General features: G+C 42.8%; 2 non-coding genes across 2 annotated transcripts; both read left to right on the top strand.

Moving 5' to 3' along the window:
• The first annotated feature begins 9633 nt into the window (after window positions 1-9633).
• TRNAQ-UUG lies at window positions 9634-9705 on the top strand. Its single transcript has one exon. It is a non-coding gene; the product is annotated as a tRNA-Gln (tRNA).
• A 4445-nt stretch (window positions 9706-14150) lies between these two features.
• TRNAQ-CUG lies at window positions 14151-14222 on the top strand. The gene has a single exon. It is a non-coding gene; the product is annotated as a tRNA-Gln (tRNA).
• Window positions 14223-20789: the final 6567 nt, after the last annotated feature.

Below are 20789 nucleotides of genomic sequence, written 5' to 3'. Positions count from 1 at the left end.
AAGCTAATGAATCAAAATTGCACACTGAATGGATATGTATCTATGGGATATTCAACAGTGTCTGATATTGGACAAACCCTTTTCAAGTGATGCTCTGCAATTATATTAACTTAGAACAAACTATTTGGTGGCAGTTTTGGATACTGGTACCACTATGATCTGAATGGTTACCTCTAAATATTTATGTTGAAAACAAAAACAAAAAAAACAAATAGTTATGTTGAAGCATAATCCCCAATGTGGTGGTATGAAGATGTGGGGCCTTTGGGAGGTGAATAGGTCATAAAGATGTTGTCCTCATGAATGGGATTAGTACCCCTATAAAAGAGGGAGCTTGTTCACCCCCTATACCATATGAAGTTGTAAGAAGACGCTATCTATGAAGCAGAGAGTGAGCCTCATTAGACCTAGAATATGGTGTCTCCTTGATCTTAGACTTCCTAGCCTTTAGAACTGTAAGAAGTAAATTCCTGTTACTTGTTAGTCACCTAGTTTAGTATATTTCGTTACAGTGGCCCAAACAAACTAAGATGCAAAACTCCATATTGAACAGGAAAGAGAAAATCTAACACATCAGATCACATCCTTTGACTATCTTTGTGAAGAGACCATGCCCTTACTTTTTTTTTTTTTTTTTTTTTTTGGTGAATGATTTTGTTCATTAGGATTTTACAGGGCCAAGCGCGGTGGCTCACGCCTGTAATCCCAGCACTTTGGGAGGCCAAGGCGGGCAGATCACCTGAGGTTGTGAGTCTGAGACCAGCCTGACCACATGGGGAAACCTCGTCTCTACTTAAAACACAAAATTATCTGGGCATGGTGGTGCATGCCTGCAATTCCAGCTAGTCAGGAGGCTGAGTCAGGAGAATCGCTTGAACCCGGGAGGTGGAGGTTGCAGTGAGCCTAGATTGAGCTACTGTACTCTAGCCTGGGCGACAGTGCTAGATCCTGTCTCAAAAAAAAAAAAAAAAAAAAAAATTTTTTTTTTTGCAAGGCTATGTTCTGAAATTTTATTAGTAGGTATTAAATTATAAGAAATAGTAGGCCTGAATGGATATTTGACATGAGGAAATAGAAAAAGACTGGAAGAGGATTTTATTTCATAACAGGAGAATAAGAGAGCATACATATCCTTCAACAGGGTTTTATTGTCTACCCTCTAGGCGATCCTTCTCTCAAATGAACATTTTGGTTTATTGTCAGGAATAAGGGTATTTTTTTGTTTTTGTTATTTTCATGTTTAACGTAGGTACAGTCCTCAACTTCTTTCACAAAAGCTTTCTTCTAAATTGATTTTTTTTTCATTACAACCTCACGTTCCCCTGTAAGAACTTACTGTTCAGCCTGTCTCAGAACAAATTTACAAGATATGAGCTATAATTGAATAATCATAGCATTTAAGGCAAGAAAACCTTAAGCAACGTCAGTACATTTGTGCTGCTATAACAGAATATCTGAGACGGAGTAATTTATAAAGAAATTTATTTTTCTCGGCCAGGCGCGGTAACTCACGCCTGTAATCCCAGCACTTTGGGAGGCCGAGGCGGGTGGATCACGAAGTCAGGGGATCGAGACCATCCTGGCTAACACAGTGACACTCCGTCTCTATTAAAAAAAAACAAAAAACAAAAAAATTAGTCAGGCGTGGCGGCGGGCGCCTGTAGTCCCAGCTACTCCGGAGGCTGAGGCAGGAGAATGGCGTGAACCCGGGAGGCGGAGCTTACAGTGACCTGAGATCGCACCACTGCACTCCAGTCTGGGCAACACAGCGAGACTCCGTCTCTGTGGGAAAAAGAAAGAGACATCAGACTGTTACTGTGTCTATGTAGAAAGAAGTAGACAGAAGAGACTCCATTTTGTTCTGTACTAAGAAAAATTCTTCTGCCTTAAGATGCTGTTAATCTGTAACCCCACCCCCAACCCTGTGCTTGCAGAGACATGTGCTGTGTTTACTCAAGGTTTAATGGATTTGGGGCTGTGCGGGATGTGTTTTGTTAAACAAGTGCCTGAAGGCAGTATGCTTGTTAAAAGTCATCACCATTCTCTAATCTCAAGCACCCAGGGACACAAACACTGCGGAAGGCCGCAGGGACCTCTGCCTAGGAAAGCTAGGTAATTGTCCAAGGTTTCTCCCCATGTGATAGTCTGAAATATGGCCTCATGGGAAGGGAAAGACCTGATCATTCCCCCACCCCGACACCCGACACCCGTAAAGGGTCTGTGCTGAGGAGGATTAGTAAAAGAGGAAGGAGGGCCTCTTTGCAGTTGAGATAGAGGAAGGCATCTGTCTCCTGCTCGTCCCTGGGCAATGGAATGTCTCAATGTAAAACCCGATTGTATGTTCTATTTACTGAGATAGGAGAAAACCAGCCTTAGGGCTGGAAGTGGGACGTGCTAGCAGCAGTGCTGCTCTTTATGCACTGAAAATGTTTATGGAGATGGTTGCATATATGGACATCAAAGCACAGCACTTTTCCTTAAACTTATTCATCACACAGAGATCTTTATTCATATGTCTTCTTGCTGACCTTCTCCCTACTATGATCCTACTGTCTTGCCACTTCCCCCTTTCCGAGATGGTAAAGATAATGATCAATATGTACTGAGGGAAGTTAGAAACTGGTGCCAGCCTGGGTCCTCCATATGCTGAGCGCTGGTCCCCGGGACCCACTTTTTCTTTCTCTATACTTTATCTCTGTGTCTCTTTTCTCAAGTCTCTCGTTTCACCTGATGAGAAATGCCCACAGGTGTGGAGGGGCAGACCACCCCTTCATATCTAAAAAAAAAAAAAAAAAAGATTTTTCTCACAGTTCTGGAGGCTGGGAGTACAAGATTCAGGTCCCAGAAGGTTCCATGGCTGGTGAAGTTCAGGTCTCTGCTTCCAAATTGGCACCTTGTGTCCTGTGTCTTGAGGGGAGGGTTGTGGGGGGTTAACGCTATGTCTTCCCATGGCAGAAGGGCAAAAAGGTATGAACTCCCTTCCTCTGTCAAGCCCTTTTATAACAGCATTAATTCATTCCTGAAAGCAGAGCCCTCATGACTTAAACATTTTCCAAAAGACTCCACCTGCCAACCTTGTTGCACTGGGGCCTAAGTTTCCAACACATTAATTTTGGGGGACACATTCGTACCATACCAAAGAAGGTCCCGCAAACCTGACATTCTCCCTAGCCTGTCTTCCTCTGCAATGTTTCCATGAGCCTCGGTTGTTATAACCTGGATATACTGATGGAATACTTCAAGCGGGGATTTTATTTATTTATTTATTTATTTATTTGAGATGGAGTCTCGCTCTGTCACCCAGGCTGGAGTGCAGTGGTGCAATCCCGGCTCACTGCTACCTCCGCCTCCCAGGTTCAAGCGATTCTCATGCCTCAGTCTCCCAAGTAGCTGGGAGTACAGGTGCACACCACCATGCCCAGCTAATTTTTGTATTTTTAGTAGAGATGGGGTTTCACCATGTTGGCCAGGCTGATCTCAAACTCCTGAGCTCAGGTGATCTGTCTGCCTCAGCCTCTCAAAGTGGTGGGATTACAGGCGTGAGCCACTGCACCTGGCCTTTTCAAGCAGAGATTTTATTGGGATGTTTGCATCTGAGGGATATATTCACAATAACAAAACTTATAAGAAAATAGTAAAGCTAGAACTCATTGTGTCAATTATAGTGGAAGATGTGCCTAGACTTAGAACTGACCATAAACTGTTAATCAGAAATTGCTTTAGTAAGTAACGAATCAAAGTAAATGAAACAGCCTGGTTACTAAGGAACAGTTTCATAATTTTGAATGGGATTAAAACTTGTCTCTCTTACTTTTGTCTTAAACAGCCACGCTGGCAATCTAGCATGAATTAATAGTCCTTCCTTGGTTGGTTTTGGGCTACAACTCATTAACAATCATCATGCTCAGTTTGCCTTTGTTCCAATTCCAAGCAGGCCAACCACTTTCCCATGTACATATTGTAACTGCCCAAGGGGTTAACCTTGCCTGCTGCCTAGACAGAGCTGATTCATGAAGACAGGGGAATTGCAAGAGAGAAACAGTAATTCACACAGAGCTGGCTGTGCAGGAGACTGGAGTTTTATTACTCAAATCAGTCTCCCCGGGCATTTGGGAAGCAGAATTTTTTTTTTTTTTTTTTTTTTTTTTTTTGAGACGGAGTCTCGCTCTGTCGCCCAGGCTGGAGTGCAGTGGCCGGATCTCAGCTCACTGCAAGCTCCACCTCCCGGGTTCACGCCATTCTCCTGCCTCAGCCTCCCGAGTAGCTGGGACTACAGGCGCCTGCCACCTCGCCCGGCTAGTTTTTTGTATTTTTTAGTAGAGACGGGGTTTCACCGTGTTAGCCAGGATGGTCTCGATCTCCTGACCTCGTGATCCACCCGTCTCGGCCTCCCAAAGTGCTGGGATTACAGGCTTGAGCCACCGCGCCCGGCCGGGAAGCAGAATTTTTAAGGATAACTTGGTGGAGGGTGGCGGGAGCGGGGGAGAAGCCAGTGAGCCAGGAGTGCTGAATGGTCAGAGATGAAATCATAGGGAGTTGAAGCTCTCTTCTTGTGCTGAGTCAGTTCCTGGGTTAGGGCCACAAGATCAGATAAGCCAGTTAATAGATCTGGGTGGTGCTATCTGACCCATCCAGTGCAGGGTCTGCAAAAAATCTCAAGCACTGATTTTAGGAGCAGTTAGGGAGGGTCAGAATCTGGTGGCCTGCAGTTGCATGACTCCTAAACCGTAATTTCTAATCTTGTGGCTAATGTTAGTCCTACAAAGGCAATCCAGTCCCAAGGCAAGAAGGAGGTCTGCTTTGGGAAAGGGCTGTTACCATCTTTACTTAAACTATAAACTACAAACTAAGTTTCTCCCAAAGTTAGTTCAGCCTACACCTAGTAATGAACGAGGATGGCTTGGAGGTTAGAAGCAAGATGGAGTTGGTTAAACTCCATCTCTTTCACTGTCTCAGTCATAATTTTGCAAAGGCGGATTCAATATCTGTCATTAAGGCCGGGCGCGGTGGCTCACGCCTGTAATCCCAGCACTTTGGGAGGCCGAGGCGGGCGGATCACAAGGTCAGGAGATCGAGACCATGGTGAAACCCCGTCTGTACTAAAAATAGAAAAAGTTAGCCGGGCGCAGTGGCCGGCGCCTGTAGTCCCAGCTACTCGGGAGGCTGAGGCAGGAGAATGGCGTGAACCCGGGAGGCAGAGCTTGCAGCGAGCCAAGATTGCGCCACTGCACTCCAGCCTGGGCGACAGAGCAAGACTCCGTCTCAAAAAAAAAAAAAAAAATCTGTCATTAAATTGCTGGAATTTTACTTTGTATTATTTTGCATTTGACTATTTCTTTTTTTTTTTTTTTTGAGATCTGTTGCCCAGGCTGGAGTGCAGTGGCACGATCCCTGCAACCTCTGCCTCCCAGGTTCAAGAGATTCTCCTGCTTCAGCCTCCCGAGTAGCTGGGATTACAGGTGCGTGCCACTGCACCTGGCTACTTTTTTGTATTTTTAGTAGAGATGGAGTTTCACCATGTTGGCGGGGCTGGTCTTAAACTCCTGACCTCAGATAATCCGCCCGCCTCGGCCTCCCAAAATGCTAGGATTACAGGCGTGAGCCACCGCGCCTGGGCCAATTATTCAATTATTTAATATCTGAGAAACATAAGAGGCTAAGAAAAGCTTTGAGAGAATGTCATCTATTTTATTTATGCTTATATTATGGCCAGGTTATATTTCTTCTTCTTCTTTTTTTTTTTTTTTTTGAGATGAGTCTTACTCTGTTGCCCTGGAGTGCAATGGTGTGATCTCGGCTCATTGCAACCTCTACTTCTCGGGTTCAAGAGATTCTCCTGCTTCAGCCTCCCGAGTATCCCAAGTAGCTGGAATTACAGGCCTAGTTTTTTAAAAATTTAAAAACTTTTAAATTTTAAAACTTATGCCTACTTTTTGAAAAATTTTTAGTAGAGATGGGGTTTCGCCATGTTGGCCAGGCTCGTCTCGAACTCCTGACATCAGGTGATCCACCCGCCTCAACCTCCCAAATTGGTGGGGTTACAGGCATGAGTCACCGCACCTGGCCAACCAGGTTGTATTTCTATAGTCTTTCCAAATTCTGGGAACGAACCCCACTTGACGCCTACAACACTAAATTCCCACAGCCCCAAAAGATGTACTCAAATATTGGAGCATAGCACAGTTCAGACTATCAAATGTGTTGACCTGGAATCTCATTTTCTGTATGGACAAGAAGACTACAGACTGAGAATTTTAAAATAAGATTCTGCCATTTAAGAGAATTGTGCTGCAGGAAGGAAAGGAGATGAGAAAACCTACCGGCTTAACGGCCTCCAGATCTTCCTGTTCCTCTCCATGCAATGAACAAACATAGGAGCTAGAACCTGGTTCCTTGGTTTAAAACAAAACAAAACAAAACAAAAACAGCCAAAACTGAGGATTTAAGGTCATCTTGACCTTTGTGAGATCACCACAAAGAAACAAATGCCATTTTGGCCACTGTGTGATCACAAACAAGTCAGTGACACTCATTATACCAGTTTCCTTATCAGCAAAATAGTGGTGAAAATCAGCCTCGTTTTATCAGGAAGTTGTATGATTAAGACAATAAGATATATGTAGGCCAGGTGTGATGGCTGATGCCTGTAATCCCAGTACTTTGGGAGGCCAAGGTGGGCAGATCACTTCAGGTCAGGAGTTCAATACCAGCCTGGTCAACATGGTAAAACCCCGTCTCTACTAAAATTACAAAAGTTAGCTGGGCATGGTGGCATATGCCTGTAATCCTACTCAGGAGGCTAAGGCAGGAGAATCACTTGAACCCAGGAGGCAGAGGTTGCAGTGAGCTAAGATTGCGCCACTGAACTCCAGCCTGGACAACAGAGCGAGGCTCTGTCTCAAACAAACAAACAAACAAACAAAAAAGACATACGTAACAGAGAAATAATTATCACCATGCATTAAGAGGAAAAGAATAATATAGCAATTACTGCAAATTATATTTATAAGTGAGGAAAATCACTATAGAGCCAGTAATTTTACCTATATATGACCCCATCAGCCAACATAACAGAAATTAATTTACTTAACCAAAAACATTTATTGAGCACTTAATATATGAGAGAAAATATATTTGCATTGAGAATACATAGTGAAAATAGCCTGCTAAAATTCCTGTTCTTGTGGTACTTTGAGGTGGGATTAAATTCCATAACATGTCATCACCTTGATAAGTGGTTTAGATAAAAACACAGCAGGAAAGGGGACAGGGAACTGGAGATTGCATTTTTAAGGAGGGTATACAAATGAGGTCTCATTGAACTGTCATTGGCATAAAGTAGTGAGAGAGTATTGCTATCTGGGGGAAGCTGTTTGGGGCAGAAGGAACTATGAGTGCAAAGTACCAGAGGCAGGCCTCTGCTTAGCATGTTCTGGGAACAGCAGGTTAGGCCATAGTGGTTGCAGCAAAGAGAGCCATGGGGTGGGTAAGAAGTTTTGAGCTTCATCGTCCACCTTTTTTGCTCTTAGCCTCAAAAACCTGCACGTTTTCTAAATAGCTGCTGAAAAAATGCACCACAAAATAAGAAAGAGAAAGTGTTTCTGCCCCTGCTAAGATCTAGATCTAGGAAAGCAAATGATATTCTTGTACAATGATGCATAAAGGGATAAATTCTAATAAAGGAGTCTTGTTCTCAGCCATACCCCATCACCAAGACCAGTGCCTGAAATGCATACTGAGTGAATGATACCCAACAAATGTCTCATTGTTGCTTCCTATGATAACAGTACATAGCACATAGAGGGTATCTTTGGGGGGATTTTCTTATCTCTAATTATCTACTTAAAGTTTTTTACTTTTCCACATTTTATCCCACTCTTTCAGACTCCCAGGCCAACAATTTTGTAAACACCATTTTTGAAGATACGTAACAAAGGAAACATGAACACCGATATTCACTAAGGCATTATTTATGGTGGCAAAAAATATGAGACAGGCTTGTTGGGCAACACAGAGAGTAGTGTGAACCCAAAGTATCTGAAACCAGTCTCAATCAATTTAGAAAGTTTATTTTGCCAAGGTTAAGGACACGTCCGTGACACAGCCTCAGGGGCTCCTGACGACATGTGCCCAAGGTGGTAGGGGCACAGTTTGGTTTTATACAGGGAGACATGAGACTTCAGTCAATATGTGTGAGATGTACATTGGTTCAGTCTGGAAAGGGACAACTCAAAATGTGGGGTAGGGGGAAGGTTCCAGGTCATAGGTAGATAAGAGACAAAAGGTTGCATTCTTTCGAGTCTCTGATTAGCCTTTCCCTTAATACACAATTTACATGTGAGGACGGATAGAGAAATAATCACTTATTCCTTAGTCCTCTTAGTGAATCTGCATTTTTACATAAACAATAGGGCAGAAGAAGCAATCGGATATGCATTTGTCTCAGGTGAACAGAGGGATGACTTTCTGCCCTGCCTCTGTGAAGATAAGCTATGAACTTCCATTGCCAGGGTGAAATTCAACAGAACTGTTTTAGGGTAAAGATCTTGAGGTCCACAAAGAATTTCTCTGTGGGCAAATTGAGAGGGAGGTATGTAGCTTAAAAACAAAAAAACAAAAACAAAAGCAGAAAAACAAAACAAGACAAAAAAAAAAACTTTGTAGCTATCTTATTTAGGAATAAAATGGGAGGCAGGTTTGCCTGTCACAGTTCCCATCTTGACTTTTCCCTTTATTTTAGTGATTTGGGGTCCTGAGATTTATTTTCTTTTCACAGTAGATAGATACAATTCCTGTTTCTGGAGTTATTCTGTTATTATTACTGCATAACAAGCTAGCCCCAAACTTGATGGCATAAAACAAGCATATTACATTCATGGATTCTGTGGTCAGGAAATTGAACAAAGCACAGCAGGGATTGCTACTTCTGCTCCAAGATGTCTGAAGCATCAGGTATAAACTCACCAGTTTAGGGCAATTCTTGGGATAACCACTGAGGACTGGGATCATCTGGAAGCCTCTTCACTCATATAGCTGGTAAATGATGCTGACTGTGGCACTGGGACTACCAGCCAGAGCATCTACATGTGTGGCCTGAGTTACCTAACAGTATGGTGGCTTCAGAGTGGTCAGACTTGTCATAGAGTAGCTCAAGATTCTGAAGGTGAGTCTCTCAGGACATCGAACCAGAAGCTGTGACTTCTCATTTCAGAATAAAAGTCAAAACCCTAGCAAGGTCCTACACAGCATTGCAATTGTATGTGAGAGGATGATTCAGTGGGAGAGTACAAACAAGCATGGGAGCACGGATTTTACTGTTAGAAAAGGCCCCAGAAAACCTAGATGAAAGATCCAAGGTCGTTTTGCAAAAATTGTGCACTCCTATGGTTAATTCTTTATGCAGTATTGTCCTGAGCATTGCAAGATTTCCAGCATCTCTGGTTCTGACCTGTGAAAGGCAGTTGTACCCTAATCATTGAAACAAGCAAAACACCCAAGCATTTCTAAAATACTCCTGTAGAGGGCAGTACAGTTTTGTTTAAAAGCCCATTGTTTTATATTTAGCAGTTAAGAGCTAGTGACTCAGGGATAAATACTTGTCAGAAGAAGAGCTTATCAAACAGGTTCATGTGTGGCCCCATGGTGTAATGGTTAGCACTCTGGACTTTGAATCCAGCGATCCGAGTTCAAATCTCGGTGGGACCTTCTTGAGTGTTTCTTTTTTCACTCCTCCCAGTTATCTTTCTCTCAAAACTAGAGTGCTTCCTCGTAATCCAGTCCATCATACGTTCATAGTATCTGCTTAGCAGTAGTATCTATGTTAGTCCTCAGAAGTGTGAGACCACCTGTGGAAGCAAGCCCAAGTGCACTATCAACACTACCAGGAACAACTCCCCAATTCTGTAACCTGTGCCCAGACGCCTATGGGGGAGAGGCACCTGTCTGAAATGTCTCCCCATGTCTTGATTCCTAGAAAGGAATGTATGTGTGCATAATAAATAAACGCCTGTTTTTAAAAGAATGACCACATTACTCTATCACTGGGAAAAAAGGTGTCTGACGTGAGAAGCGATAAATACCTGATTTGAGGTCAACAAACTTGTAGTGGTACTGTTCTCCCTCCAGGCTTCACTCTTTCCATAGAACGCTTTCAGTGAGGATGGGATTCAAGCCCACACATTAAAAGTGTAATGGATTAGCAAATGGTCAGGCCACCTCATCCTATCCTGGTTGCAAATTTCTTAAGTTCTTTCTTTTGGTAAAGCCTCTGCACTTTAAGTTGATAGGCATGGTACTGTTCAAACTGCTGGTAGCAGCTCATCAGCGCACAGGCCTTGCTGTCATCTTAGAGACTGTCACACAAGTCCTTTCCCTTTTGCTTGAGACAGCTTTTTACATTTGTGTGATTGCTGCCCTAACTTGCACACATCTCCAGCCTCATCCATCACCATTCCTGCCACACACAGAGCCCATAATTAGCTTCTAGCCACCAGCCATGGTAAAATTATTTCTATTCTTTAATTTTTCCCTCTCTACTCATTTTGTACCTGCAAAACATTTTTGTCCTCCCCTCTACCCTCACGTTATGAGAGCTAGTTCTTTTACTCATTCTTCAAATATTAACTTAGACCTTCCAAACCTTCTTACTGATGCCTTCACTGAACTCCCTTTACAGGAGCTTACATGCCCATCTATGTCTCTTCAACACCCTAAATCTCCTTCTCACACCACCTCATAATTTAATTCTCATTTAATAAGCTCTCCCTCTTACTCTAGACAGCAAGTTCTCCTAGGGGAGAGATCAATACTGTGGTCTTTTTCACCTTTCATTTCTCAGTTTCATTGTGCCTGGCTCGTGTTAGGAGTTCAAAAATACTTGCTGAGTGCATATACTTTTATCTAATGTGATTTGATTATCCTGGAACCCAGGGTAGCCTGTCTCCATTTGGTTACACATCTTTCTGCTCTGCTTCTTCACAAGTTTCTTTTCATTCTTTTTCCTTCACTGATCCCAAGTCTACATCCACTCTAAGAACAAGTCTTCACCCAAGACTGGAGCAGAAGTCTCCCTGGGATGAATTTCAATTATGACAGTGTCTTAATGAGGGCTTTCAGTTAATAGCTAAAGTAGGGATGGGAGGTATATGATTAGATCACTATATTTTTCACGTTTTTGGAAGATAATTCACCTTGGACGGAAGGTTCCTTTCACTACATTCTTGGCCAGTGGTCCAGAAGTCCATACATGCCTAGTTTGGGTACTTACCGGTTGTAGGGAGCCCAGGGCCTGACACCAGCCTAGCCTCAGGAAGGTAGTAACTAAACATTCTGGATTAAATTGAAGATTTTTTATTGCTACCAAAAAGCAAAGATTTAAGCTGATAAATCCTGCGTCCTTTCTGAGAATACAGGGAGAAGACAGTAACCTCTGAACCCAGCACTTACTCTCACCATGCTCAATAGAGTTTCAATTTGCTGCTCTCATCACAGTTGGTCTGAGAATGAGAGTCTGAGAAGGCTATGGGAGATAGCACAGGAAAAGCACAGATGTATTCTTTATGCTAACCCAGAAGTCACTGCTCAAGACACAGGCACCATACTACACGTGGTGCACTTTTTTTTTTTTTAAACCTATCAGGAACCCCACAAGGTCAAGAACATTGGGATGGGGTTCAGTGGCTCATATCTGTAATCCCAACATTTTGGGAGGCCAAGGCCAGTGGATCACTTGAGGTCTGGAGTTCGAGACCAACCTGGCCAACATAATGAAACCCTGTCTCTACTAAAAATACAAAAATTAGCTGGGTGTGGTGGCACACGTCTGTAATTCCAGCTACTTGGGAGGCTGAGGCACAAGAATCGCTTGAACCCCGGAGACGGAGGTTGCAACGCAGTGAGCCAAGATCACGTCACTGCACTCCAGCCTGGGTGACAGAGGAAGGTTGTCTCAAAAACAAAACAAAACAAAACAAAACAAAAAAACAATTGGAACTATTTTCCTCTTTCGCATTGGAAATTGTGATTGAACTAGTATATTCCTGTCTGGCTGGTTATGTAGAGGGGCAAGAAATCTATGGAACTTTCTCCACTCAGGTTTGAAATCATCCTCTTTGTAAGGACTTTTTTTTGTTTTGTTTTGTTTTAAGGAACTTTTCTTGTCTCCATCACGGTCTGAAAGTTTGGAATCTGCCTTGGAGGATTTTTACCCTCTCTCCTGAGAGTTTCCTGCCACCTCTGTGCAAACGGGACTGTCCTTGACCATCCTGGACCTGAAGGAAATAATGTATACAGCGGTCCATTTCTAAGACAAAGTGCCTTAAATCTTCTTAGGTAAGCAAAATACAGAAGAAACAGGATATACGAGGCCCCTGCTTGAATAGCGATGCCTGCTTGTCGGCCCCTCTCTCTTTCCCGCCGCCGCTTAGTTGCCCTCACTCGAACCAAAGTTCAGTCTAAGATGAAAGTTTACTAGTCTGCAAAATAGCTCGTTTTGTCTGTTCTTATCAGCCTGCCCAGCTACTTAGGTCATGAGTCAAATACTTGAAGAGCCGCTGAGCTAACTAGGATTGGAATTCTTTGTGGGCTGCAACAAAAATGCAGCAAGACAACCCTAAAGGAACGCCTAAAGCCTCTACTCAACAATCTATAGGCGACATCTGGGAAGGTTGTGACCCCATAGTACTCACCCTGTGAGGAACCCGGGGAGGAACCTGCGCACTAGGGCATAAATTAGTTGTTCAAAGTGTGCTGGGTGTGCCTGCTCATCAGACAACCGATCTTTCAAGACCGTCGTTAAACTCTCACTTTTGCTGTTCTCCGGGTCTCTGAGTTCATTCTTTGTGTTTGGACGGTGAATTTGTTTCTCACAGACCTAGTGTAGGACTGAGGAACACTCCCAACCCAGCTTTCCAGAAAACACTGAATTTAAAGATTTTGCCTAATGACAGCCAGTTGCAAAAATTCCGTTGCAAAGAAATCCAGCAGGAATCCTGATAAAAGAAGTCTGTATTATTTGCAGGGAGAGTTACTGGGTTGTGGTTTTCTTGTTTGTTTGGCGTCTGGGGCTGGGGGGTGGGGGCGGTGCTCCTTATCATCCACAAGAGGGCACCTGCGGTTCTCGAAGACCACTTCCAGCGTGTCCGTGTGTCCGTTTACAAATCTGAAATCCCGGAAACCAGCCCCAACCTGCAAACTATTAGATTCAATTTGCACTAAGCACGCTCTCCTTGAACAGGCGTCGAATCCAGGTTAAACTACTTGGAGCACAGCTGAATTCCTCTCTACTATTAAGGAAATTGCTGAAACACTCGCTTCTAAATGTGTACTGAATATCGTGGCGCTCCTAGTCAGCTAAAAGCCACCAGGAGGCGTTTATAAAGATGCTAGGGTAGGGCCGACTGAGAACATCTCCAGAGACCCATCACAGCAATCAGCTGTGGTGTAGGGGGTGGATTTTCACAGTACGGGCTCCTGTGTATGTGCGAAAAAGGGGCTAGGCGAAGCAGGGGTGGAGAATCTTTTTTGTGTCCGTTTGGGAGTCTCCCCTGCGTATATTTCTGGTTGGTGAGCCGGCAGTAGGAGGCCCGTGGGGCCGCGCGCTGTCCTGGGAAACTCCCGAGGGGCTTTCCCCCTTCCCTTCGCCCCCTCAGTTGAGCTCCCAGGAATGCTGGGATTTTCCTCCAGTCTCGTCTTGCAAGTTCACTTATTTCAGTTTTCCGTAAACACCGACGTCTCCTCTGCGACTTTGGGAAATCTTTCCATGCACGTCCTCAAAAGCTCCATACACCACCCTAATAAACGACGATTTTTGTGAAGCAATAGGATCTGATAACAAAGCAGAATGAAAGATCTCAGGTCTCTCACAGGCTCCTCACGTGTAAAATAACGACAATAGTTCGCATCTCACCAGGGTTCTGTGAGCGTTTCATGAGGTAACAATACAAAACACTAGTCACAAAACCTGGCACACGGTAAGGGCTCGGTTTTGTTCGACAACTTCACTTTTTTTCCAGTGCAGAAACAGAGGCCCGAGGGGGCACCAAGTTTCTGAACCCCTTGGAAGAAAAGGTCTGGGGTGCAGAGGGTGGTGTGTGCCGACATTGGAAAACCAAATCAGACTTTAGAAAGGAAGAGGTAAATCATAACAGATTGGCCCCATGGTGTAATGGTCAGCACTCTGGACTCTGAATCCAGCGATCCGAGTTCAAATCTCGGTGGGACCTGGCGTTGGATTTTAAGTTTCTGTCATGTGAAGAAGCAATCATGCAATTTCTACACAGCTTTCTCATTCCCTCCCAGAGCTCTTACTCACAAACACATGAGTTTAACAGGTGTGGGAAGTTTTATCTCTTTTGTTTAATGATATATTTTCAACACAATTTTATTTTTATGCATTTATAAGTACTTAAACATTATACACTCATTTTTTATTGATTGCATACTACCACCATTAAATTTAAAAACAACTAAAACCAGAGGAAAAACACTTAAAATACAGATAATTACTGGTAATGACTAAAAATTATATATCAATTTTAAATCTGTTTCAGAATGTTATGATGGTGTGATCAGTTGGCCTTTAAGCATAAACGTGTAATAGAGTGGGTTTAAAATTCTATGGCAGATGTGGAATAGAAATATCTTTTAAAGATAGAAAAAGAATTTATGCACATTTTCAACTGTTAAATAAAATTATGCTAAGTATATTTTTAAAGAATTCTAGTACCTGCCAAGTTGTTAGCTTTTAGGTTCCAAAGGACAAAATTCACTGAGTCATTAGACACTTCTAATTTGTATTTCATCAGATGCTGGCAATTACATGCTTTAGAATGATTTAAATTTGTAAAGAAACATTTTAGAACACCACTGGAAAGCAATGTGTGAAAGCATAAAAATATTTTTACAATTCTTAAAGATTCCAAGGGATTAAAATAGCTTAAAGATACTGTTTTGATGAAAATAATACCATAACAGGACAAAGCAATTCCCTTGTCATCTCATACTCAGACTCTTTTGTTTCTATTTTTCAAACGCATTTTTTTCTGTAAATTTCCTATTTGTGTACATTTGATTTAAGATGGTTTGTATTTTTATTGTGATCTTTGTAGACATTCATAGAAGCATATTTTTATTAAGCCACTCTTGCTCAAATGTCTTATGTAACAGTTTCCAAGTCAATATTTTTTTCTTCTGAGTTCTCTTATTAATTTCCACTGCATGTTTTGTTGTTTTACGTTTTGTATTTAAATCAGTAATCTATCTGAAACTGAATTTCTTACACACTTGAGAGATCTACCTTTGTTTTCCTTCATAGGTAAAGTTAGTTGTGCCATCACAATTTATTTTAAAATCACCTTTGGGCCGGGCTTGGTGGCTCACGCCTGTAATCTCAACACTTTGGGAGTCCGAAGCGGGTGGATCACCAGGTCAGTAGATCAAGACCATCCTGGCTAACATGGTGAAATCCTGTCTCTACTAAAAATATAAAATAATTAGCCAGGCATGTTGGCATGCGCCTGTAATCCCAGCTACTAGGGAGGCTGAGGCAGGAGAATCGCTTGAACCCGGGAGGCTGAGCCTGCAGTGAGCCGAGACCTTGCCACTGCACTGCAACCTGGAATCTTTTGATTAGTTTTTTTAATACACTTTATATCTCCAAAGCATTCGTCCTCTATAGTATTCAACATTTTCAGGCACGGGGAATAAAGAGATAAAGAGGAAGAGGTTGATGACTCAAATATTCCATTTTGTAGTGTCCAGCTTCCCGTAAAGAACTAAGAACCCATTAGGCTGTTGATGAGCTTACATATGAACCAGTAGCCTGGAGTGCAGAAACCCCAGGAGTCGGATTCCAATGCTTTGGCCCAGGGGTCAGTTACCCTACTCATAATGAAGATGTTGGCGCCATTAAGCACAGCAGAGTTTCCTTGGTGAACCCTGCAGGCTTTGAAGAGATCCAGAAAACAACAATAGGTCACAAACAGACCTTGGTGACTTTTGGCATTCATTTGAGATATTTGGAATATGTCCCAAAGTTGGGCCAAGCTAAAAGATAAAAATTTTCTTAAAAGAAAAAAAGATATTTGGAAATACGATAAAGCTCAAGTTTGTATAACAAAGCTTAATCTTGAAAACAATGGTTAATTTGAAAACAAGGGTTAATTTCTCAATGACATCTTTTGATTTTCATGATCCATACCTCAAGGGCAGTCTGGCCTTCCCATTTTTCTTTTTCCTTGTCCCACTATTCCCTTTTCCTTCTCTGTTTCTTCCATTAGCCCTGTTTTGTTTTCTTTATTTCCTTTCCAGCCTATGCACAAAGTAAACCAATGATAAAATATTGTCTTTGTGCTCTTTTTAAGTATATTGAAGGACTACATTTAAGGTTTGAAACTGTCAGAAGCACTAGAATCACAGCAAGCTTGTTTATGACTTGTAGCTAAAGACCTACAGATTAAATGGCAGTTTCAAATCCTAAAGTTCCATGGATGTGTTTATAGTATGCATGAATCTAAGAATTTGTGTGGGTAAATTTCATTCTAAACTGTGATACATCTGAAAGGATGACAATAAGTACAATTAATGACACCCATTGCCTTCACTATCATTTTTTTTTTTTTTAATTTTCAGACAGGGCCAAAGGTGAACACTACCAATTTTATAATTATGCACAGTTATTAGACAAGTTTGTTTGTTTGCTTGTTTGTTTGGAGACAGAGTCTCGGTCTGTCACCAGGCTGGCGTGCAGTGGCCCGATGACGGCTCACTGCAACCTCTGCCTCCCGGGTTCAAGCGATCTCCTGCCTCAGACTCCCGAGTAGCTAGGACTACAGACACGTGCCACCAAGCCCAGCTAATTTTTGCGTTTTTACTAGAGATGGGGTTTCACCATATTGGCCAGGATAGTCTCGATCTCTTGACTTCGTGATCTGCCCACCTCGACCTCCCAAAGTGCTGGGACTACAGGCGTGAGCCACCGTGCCCAGCCCAAGTTTTATAAATCTTGATGCCATTTGAAAACCTATATGATTATGAGACCAGGAGTGTGGCTCATGCCTGTAATCCTAACACTTTGGGAGGTCAAGGCAGGTGGATCACTTCAGCTCAGGAATTCGAGACCAGCCTGGGCTACATGGCAAAACCCTGTCTCTGCCAAAATACAAAAATTAGCCAGGCGTGGTGGCAGACACCTGTAATCGAGACAGGAGGATAGCTTGAGCCCGGGAGGCAGAGGTTGCAGTGAGCCAAGATCGTGCCACTGCACTCCAGCCTGGGCAACAGGGTGAGAATCTGTCTGGAAAAAAAAAAAAAAAAAAAAAAAAAAACGGAAACCTATACGATTCTGATTGATAATACAATCTCACAGAAAACAATTTGACAAGATAATTCCTGTAACTTTACAATGAATGCCAAGAAAATGCAGCAGAAAAAAATTATCACTGATGAAAGGACAGAGCTCAAAGTAACTTTACTTGGGACTGCTGTTTCAACAGGATTGGTAATTTGCTAATCAGTTTTCTAGTTCCTAAATTCCTTTTGCTTATAAGCATTCAAATGAAATTGACACCACCATAACTGGTTTTCAAAAGCATTTAGGTCTTTTGAGGAAGCATCATGGTTTACATGTAATTATAAGCTGATTTATTTCCTAAAGAGAGAGCTTTTTCTGATTTTATATTGCCTCTGATTTATCATTAAAAACTAAAACGAAAACCTGGATGCTGGGGAATGTAGTTCATTTGTAAGAAGGCTCACCGCCTTGTGAACTCAGATGGTTAGCGGGCAAAAACAAAACCAAACCAAAACAAACAAACAAACAAACAAACACTCCCTGCAGAATGTAGACTTTCTACATGAAGTTTGCCCCAAATAGAAACACACACTTGAGAAAGTCTTGGATTTTAGCTCATCTGAATAGCACAGGTGAGAATGTGCTTCCGTCATTGAGTTTCTAAGCAAACCAAACCCAGAACGATGCTGGCTAAGAATTGTTCATGACTTGCAAGCACGGAAGCAGTAGACAGTGAAAATTCTCCTCCTGGAATTCCAAACTGTAAAACCCTGGAGGTGGCAAGGGAATGATCCTAACAAATGGGAAGATTTCAGACTTTCATGGGGAGACCTCATTCTATTTCTCGTCTAAAACTAACAAGACATGAAAAATCTTTTCCAACACCAAAGGTGAAAATCATCCCAGCTGGTGTGGCCTGGGGAAGTAAAGGTCAGTTTCCCAAATGCAGCGCATGCGACAATGCATGACCTGCAATGTGACAATGACAGCTTTTCAGAAAGATGTCTACTTGCACTACCAGGGCCTTGCACCTCCCAGGCCCTGACCAGACTTTCCCTTGAGCAAAGCAGCGATGAGGGCAGCAGAACCTAGTCTTTCTGAGAAGTGGAAAGGAGTCAGGATTACTGAGAGGACAAGCTCTCCTTTGTGAAGCCGTGGGAATGAAATGGCTGGATAATGGAAAACACGTTCCTTATAAGTCTTTGCTTACTGTGGGTGAGGCCTCAAAATTTTCCATTCATTTCCACAAACTTTTGATAACTCCTCCAGGTGCTGGTCACTGAAGCAGAAGATGAGGCCTCTGCAATTAATGACTAAATGTATACAACTAAATATAGAATCTCGGCCGGGCGCGATGGCTCAAGTCTGTAATCCCAGCACTTTGGGAGGCCAAGACGGGCAGATCACGAGGTCAGGAGATCGAGACCATCCTGGCTAACATGGTGAAACCCCCTCTCTACTAAAAAAATACAAAAAACTAGCCGCGCAAGGTGGCGGGAGCCTGTAGTCCCAGCTACTCGGGAGGCTGAAGCAGGAGAATGGCGTAAACCCGGGAGGCGGAGCTTGCAGTGAGCTGAGATCCGGCCACTGCGCTCCAGCCTGGGCGACAGAGCCAGACTCCGTATCAGAAGAAAAAAAAAAAAAAAATATATATATATATATATATATATACACACACACACACACACACACACATATATATATATATATATAATCACACTTGTGGATCTCTTTCTCCAGAGGCCACTGGCCAAAAATGATGTGAACTAGAAACTTTTCCATCATGAATTCAATCCCCACCATGCAAAAGAAAGGTTCAGTGACTCCACAAGTTCTTCTATTTTAATCATGGTTAAACATGAGCTCTTTAAAAGCAAGCAGGGTTGGGATTAGTGAAGAAGGAAGAATGGGCAGAAGAAATTTGGGAACAACCAGTGCAGACAGCCTTGGGGCAAAAGGTAAAACTGAGCCATCCTGGGTTCTGGTGAAGACCGTAACTAGGTGAAAGTCTTATCCCCAGCAAAGTGTTGATGAGCTGTTATCCTGAACCAGGCACTGTGTTAAGCAATGGGGACTCTAAAGGGAACAAGATCTCAAGACTGGTCCCTGCACTGGGGGAACTTGCTAGAGGGTAAGAGGGAGATATCAAAAAGAAACTAAAACATGTGGTGTTATGATGACAGCAATTTGGGTGCTGAGGAATCATAGATGGAGGCAGCTAAGCTGAGATCATGGAAGCCAGAGAAGTCTCACTAAAGTCTAAGTTGAGATCAGAGGAATAAGCACTGAAGTAAAGCAAGTAAAGTGAGGGCAGAGGAGAGGGCTAAAGAGTGTTGTGGGTAGAAAATGAAAAGGAGGAGAACATGGAGTTTGGGCAGAAAAAAAAATTCACCGTAGCTCATGCTTGGAAGTCAAGTGTGAGGACTGAGGGTAGAGATGCAGCAGGTTAGGGGAGCATCATCAAAGTTTAAAGTGCTCCCTGGAGCCTTCCCTACTTATTTGCTAGTCTGCACACAACATTCTGTTTTAAGCAAGAGTCCTCCCTTTTCTCTATTTTACTTAAATGTCTATCATTGATATGGACTCACAACATCTTTTTCCCGCAGTGGTTTATAACTCATTATTGTCCTTAATTATATTGGTGTTCAACTTTACCCATATTTAATTAGGGAGAGCCCCTTTTTGGGAAAATAGCCTTTGCCTTGCAAGAGTAAAGCCATCTTGAAGCAAAACAGTCATAACGACCAATATTTGACTCCTGCATACCAAGGCATTCTGCGGCAAGGTCAAAAACAATGTACATAGCATGAATAACCCCTCATAAAGATGCTTATTTAACTTCCCCAGTGGCCATGGGTTTTGCAAGACAGTCTGAGGTGTGATCAGTTGTTCATGTTTTACCCTAAAAGCTTGCATAGAAAGGATACTTTCTGCAGGGCAAGTGTAGGATCCACCCTCTGGGGCTGCAGCCCGAGATGTGCCTTCTGTTTGTAAGTCCTTATTAAATGTTTCTTTCTGAGAAACTGGATTTGTCAACCTTTGTTTGGCCTCCCAGCTCCCTGGGCCTTTGGAGGTCGCTTTGCCTATACCTGCTCATAGTGGAAAACCCTTCAAGGGGCTTCTGGATCCTTGTAGCTTGCTACCATCATTCTTTTTTTTTTTTTTTGGAATGAGACGGAGTCTCACTCTGTCGCAAGGCTGGAGTGCAGTGGTGTGATCCTGGCTCACTACAATCTCCGCCTCCCTGGTTCACGCCCCCCAAGTAGCTGGGATTACAGGCTCACACCACCAGGCCCTGCTAATTTTTTTTTTTTTTTTTTTGTATTTTTAGTTGAGACAGGGTTTCACCATGTTGACCAGTATAGTCACGATCTCCTGACCTCGTGATCCGCCTGCCTCGGCCCCCCAAAGTGCCACAATCATTCTTTTGAACATGTTCTTATTTTCTGCATAACAAGTTGTTCCAGACTTAATTTGCATCTACCCTGCCCCAGCCCAA

The sequence above is a fragment of the Theropithecus gelada genome, chromosome 4, assembly GCF_003255815.1.
Source record: "Theropithecus gelada isolate Dixy chromosome 4, Tgel_1.0, whole genome shotgun sequence".
Taxonomy (NCBI): domain Eukaryota; kingdom Metazoa; phylum Chordata; class Mammalia; order Primates; family Cercopithecidae; genus Theropithecus; species Theropithecus gelada.
This window is presented reverse-complemented; position numbering and strand designations above follow the sequence as displayed.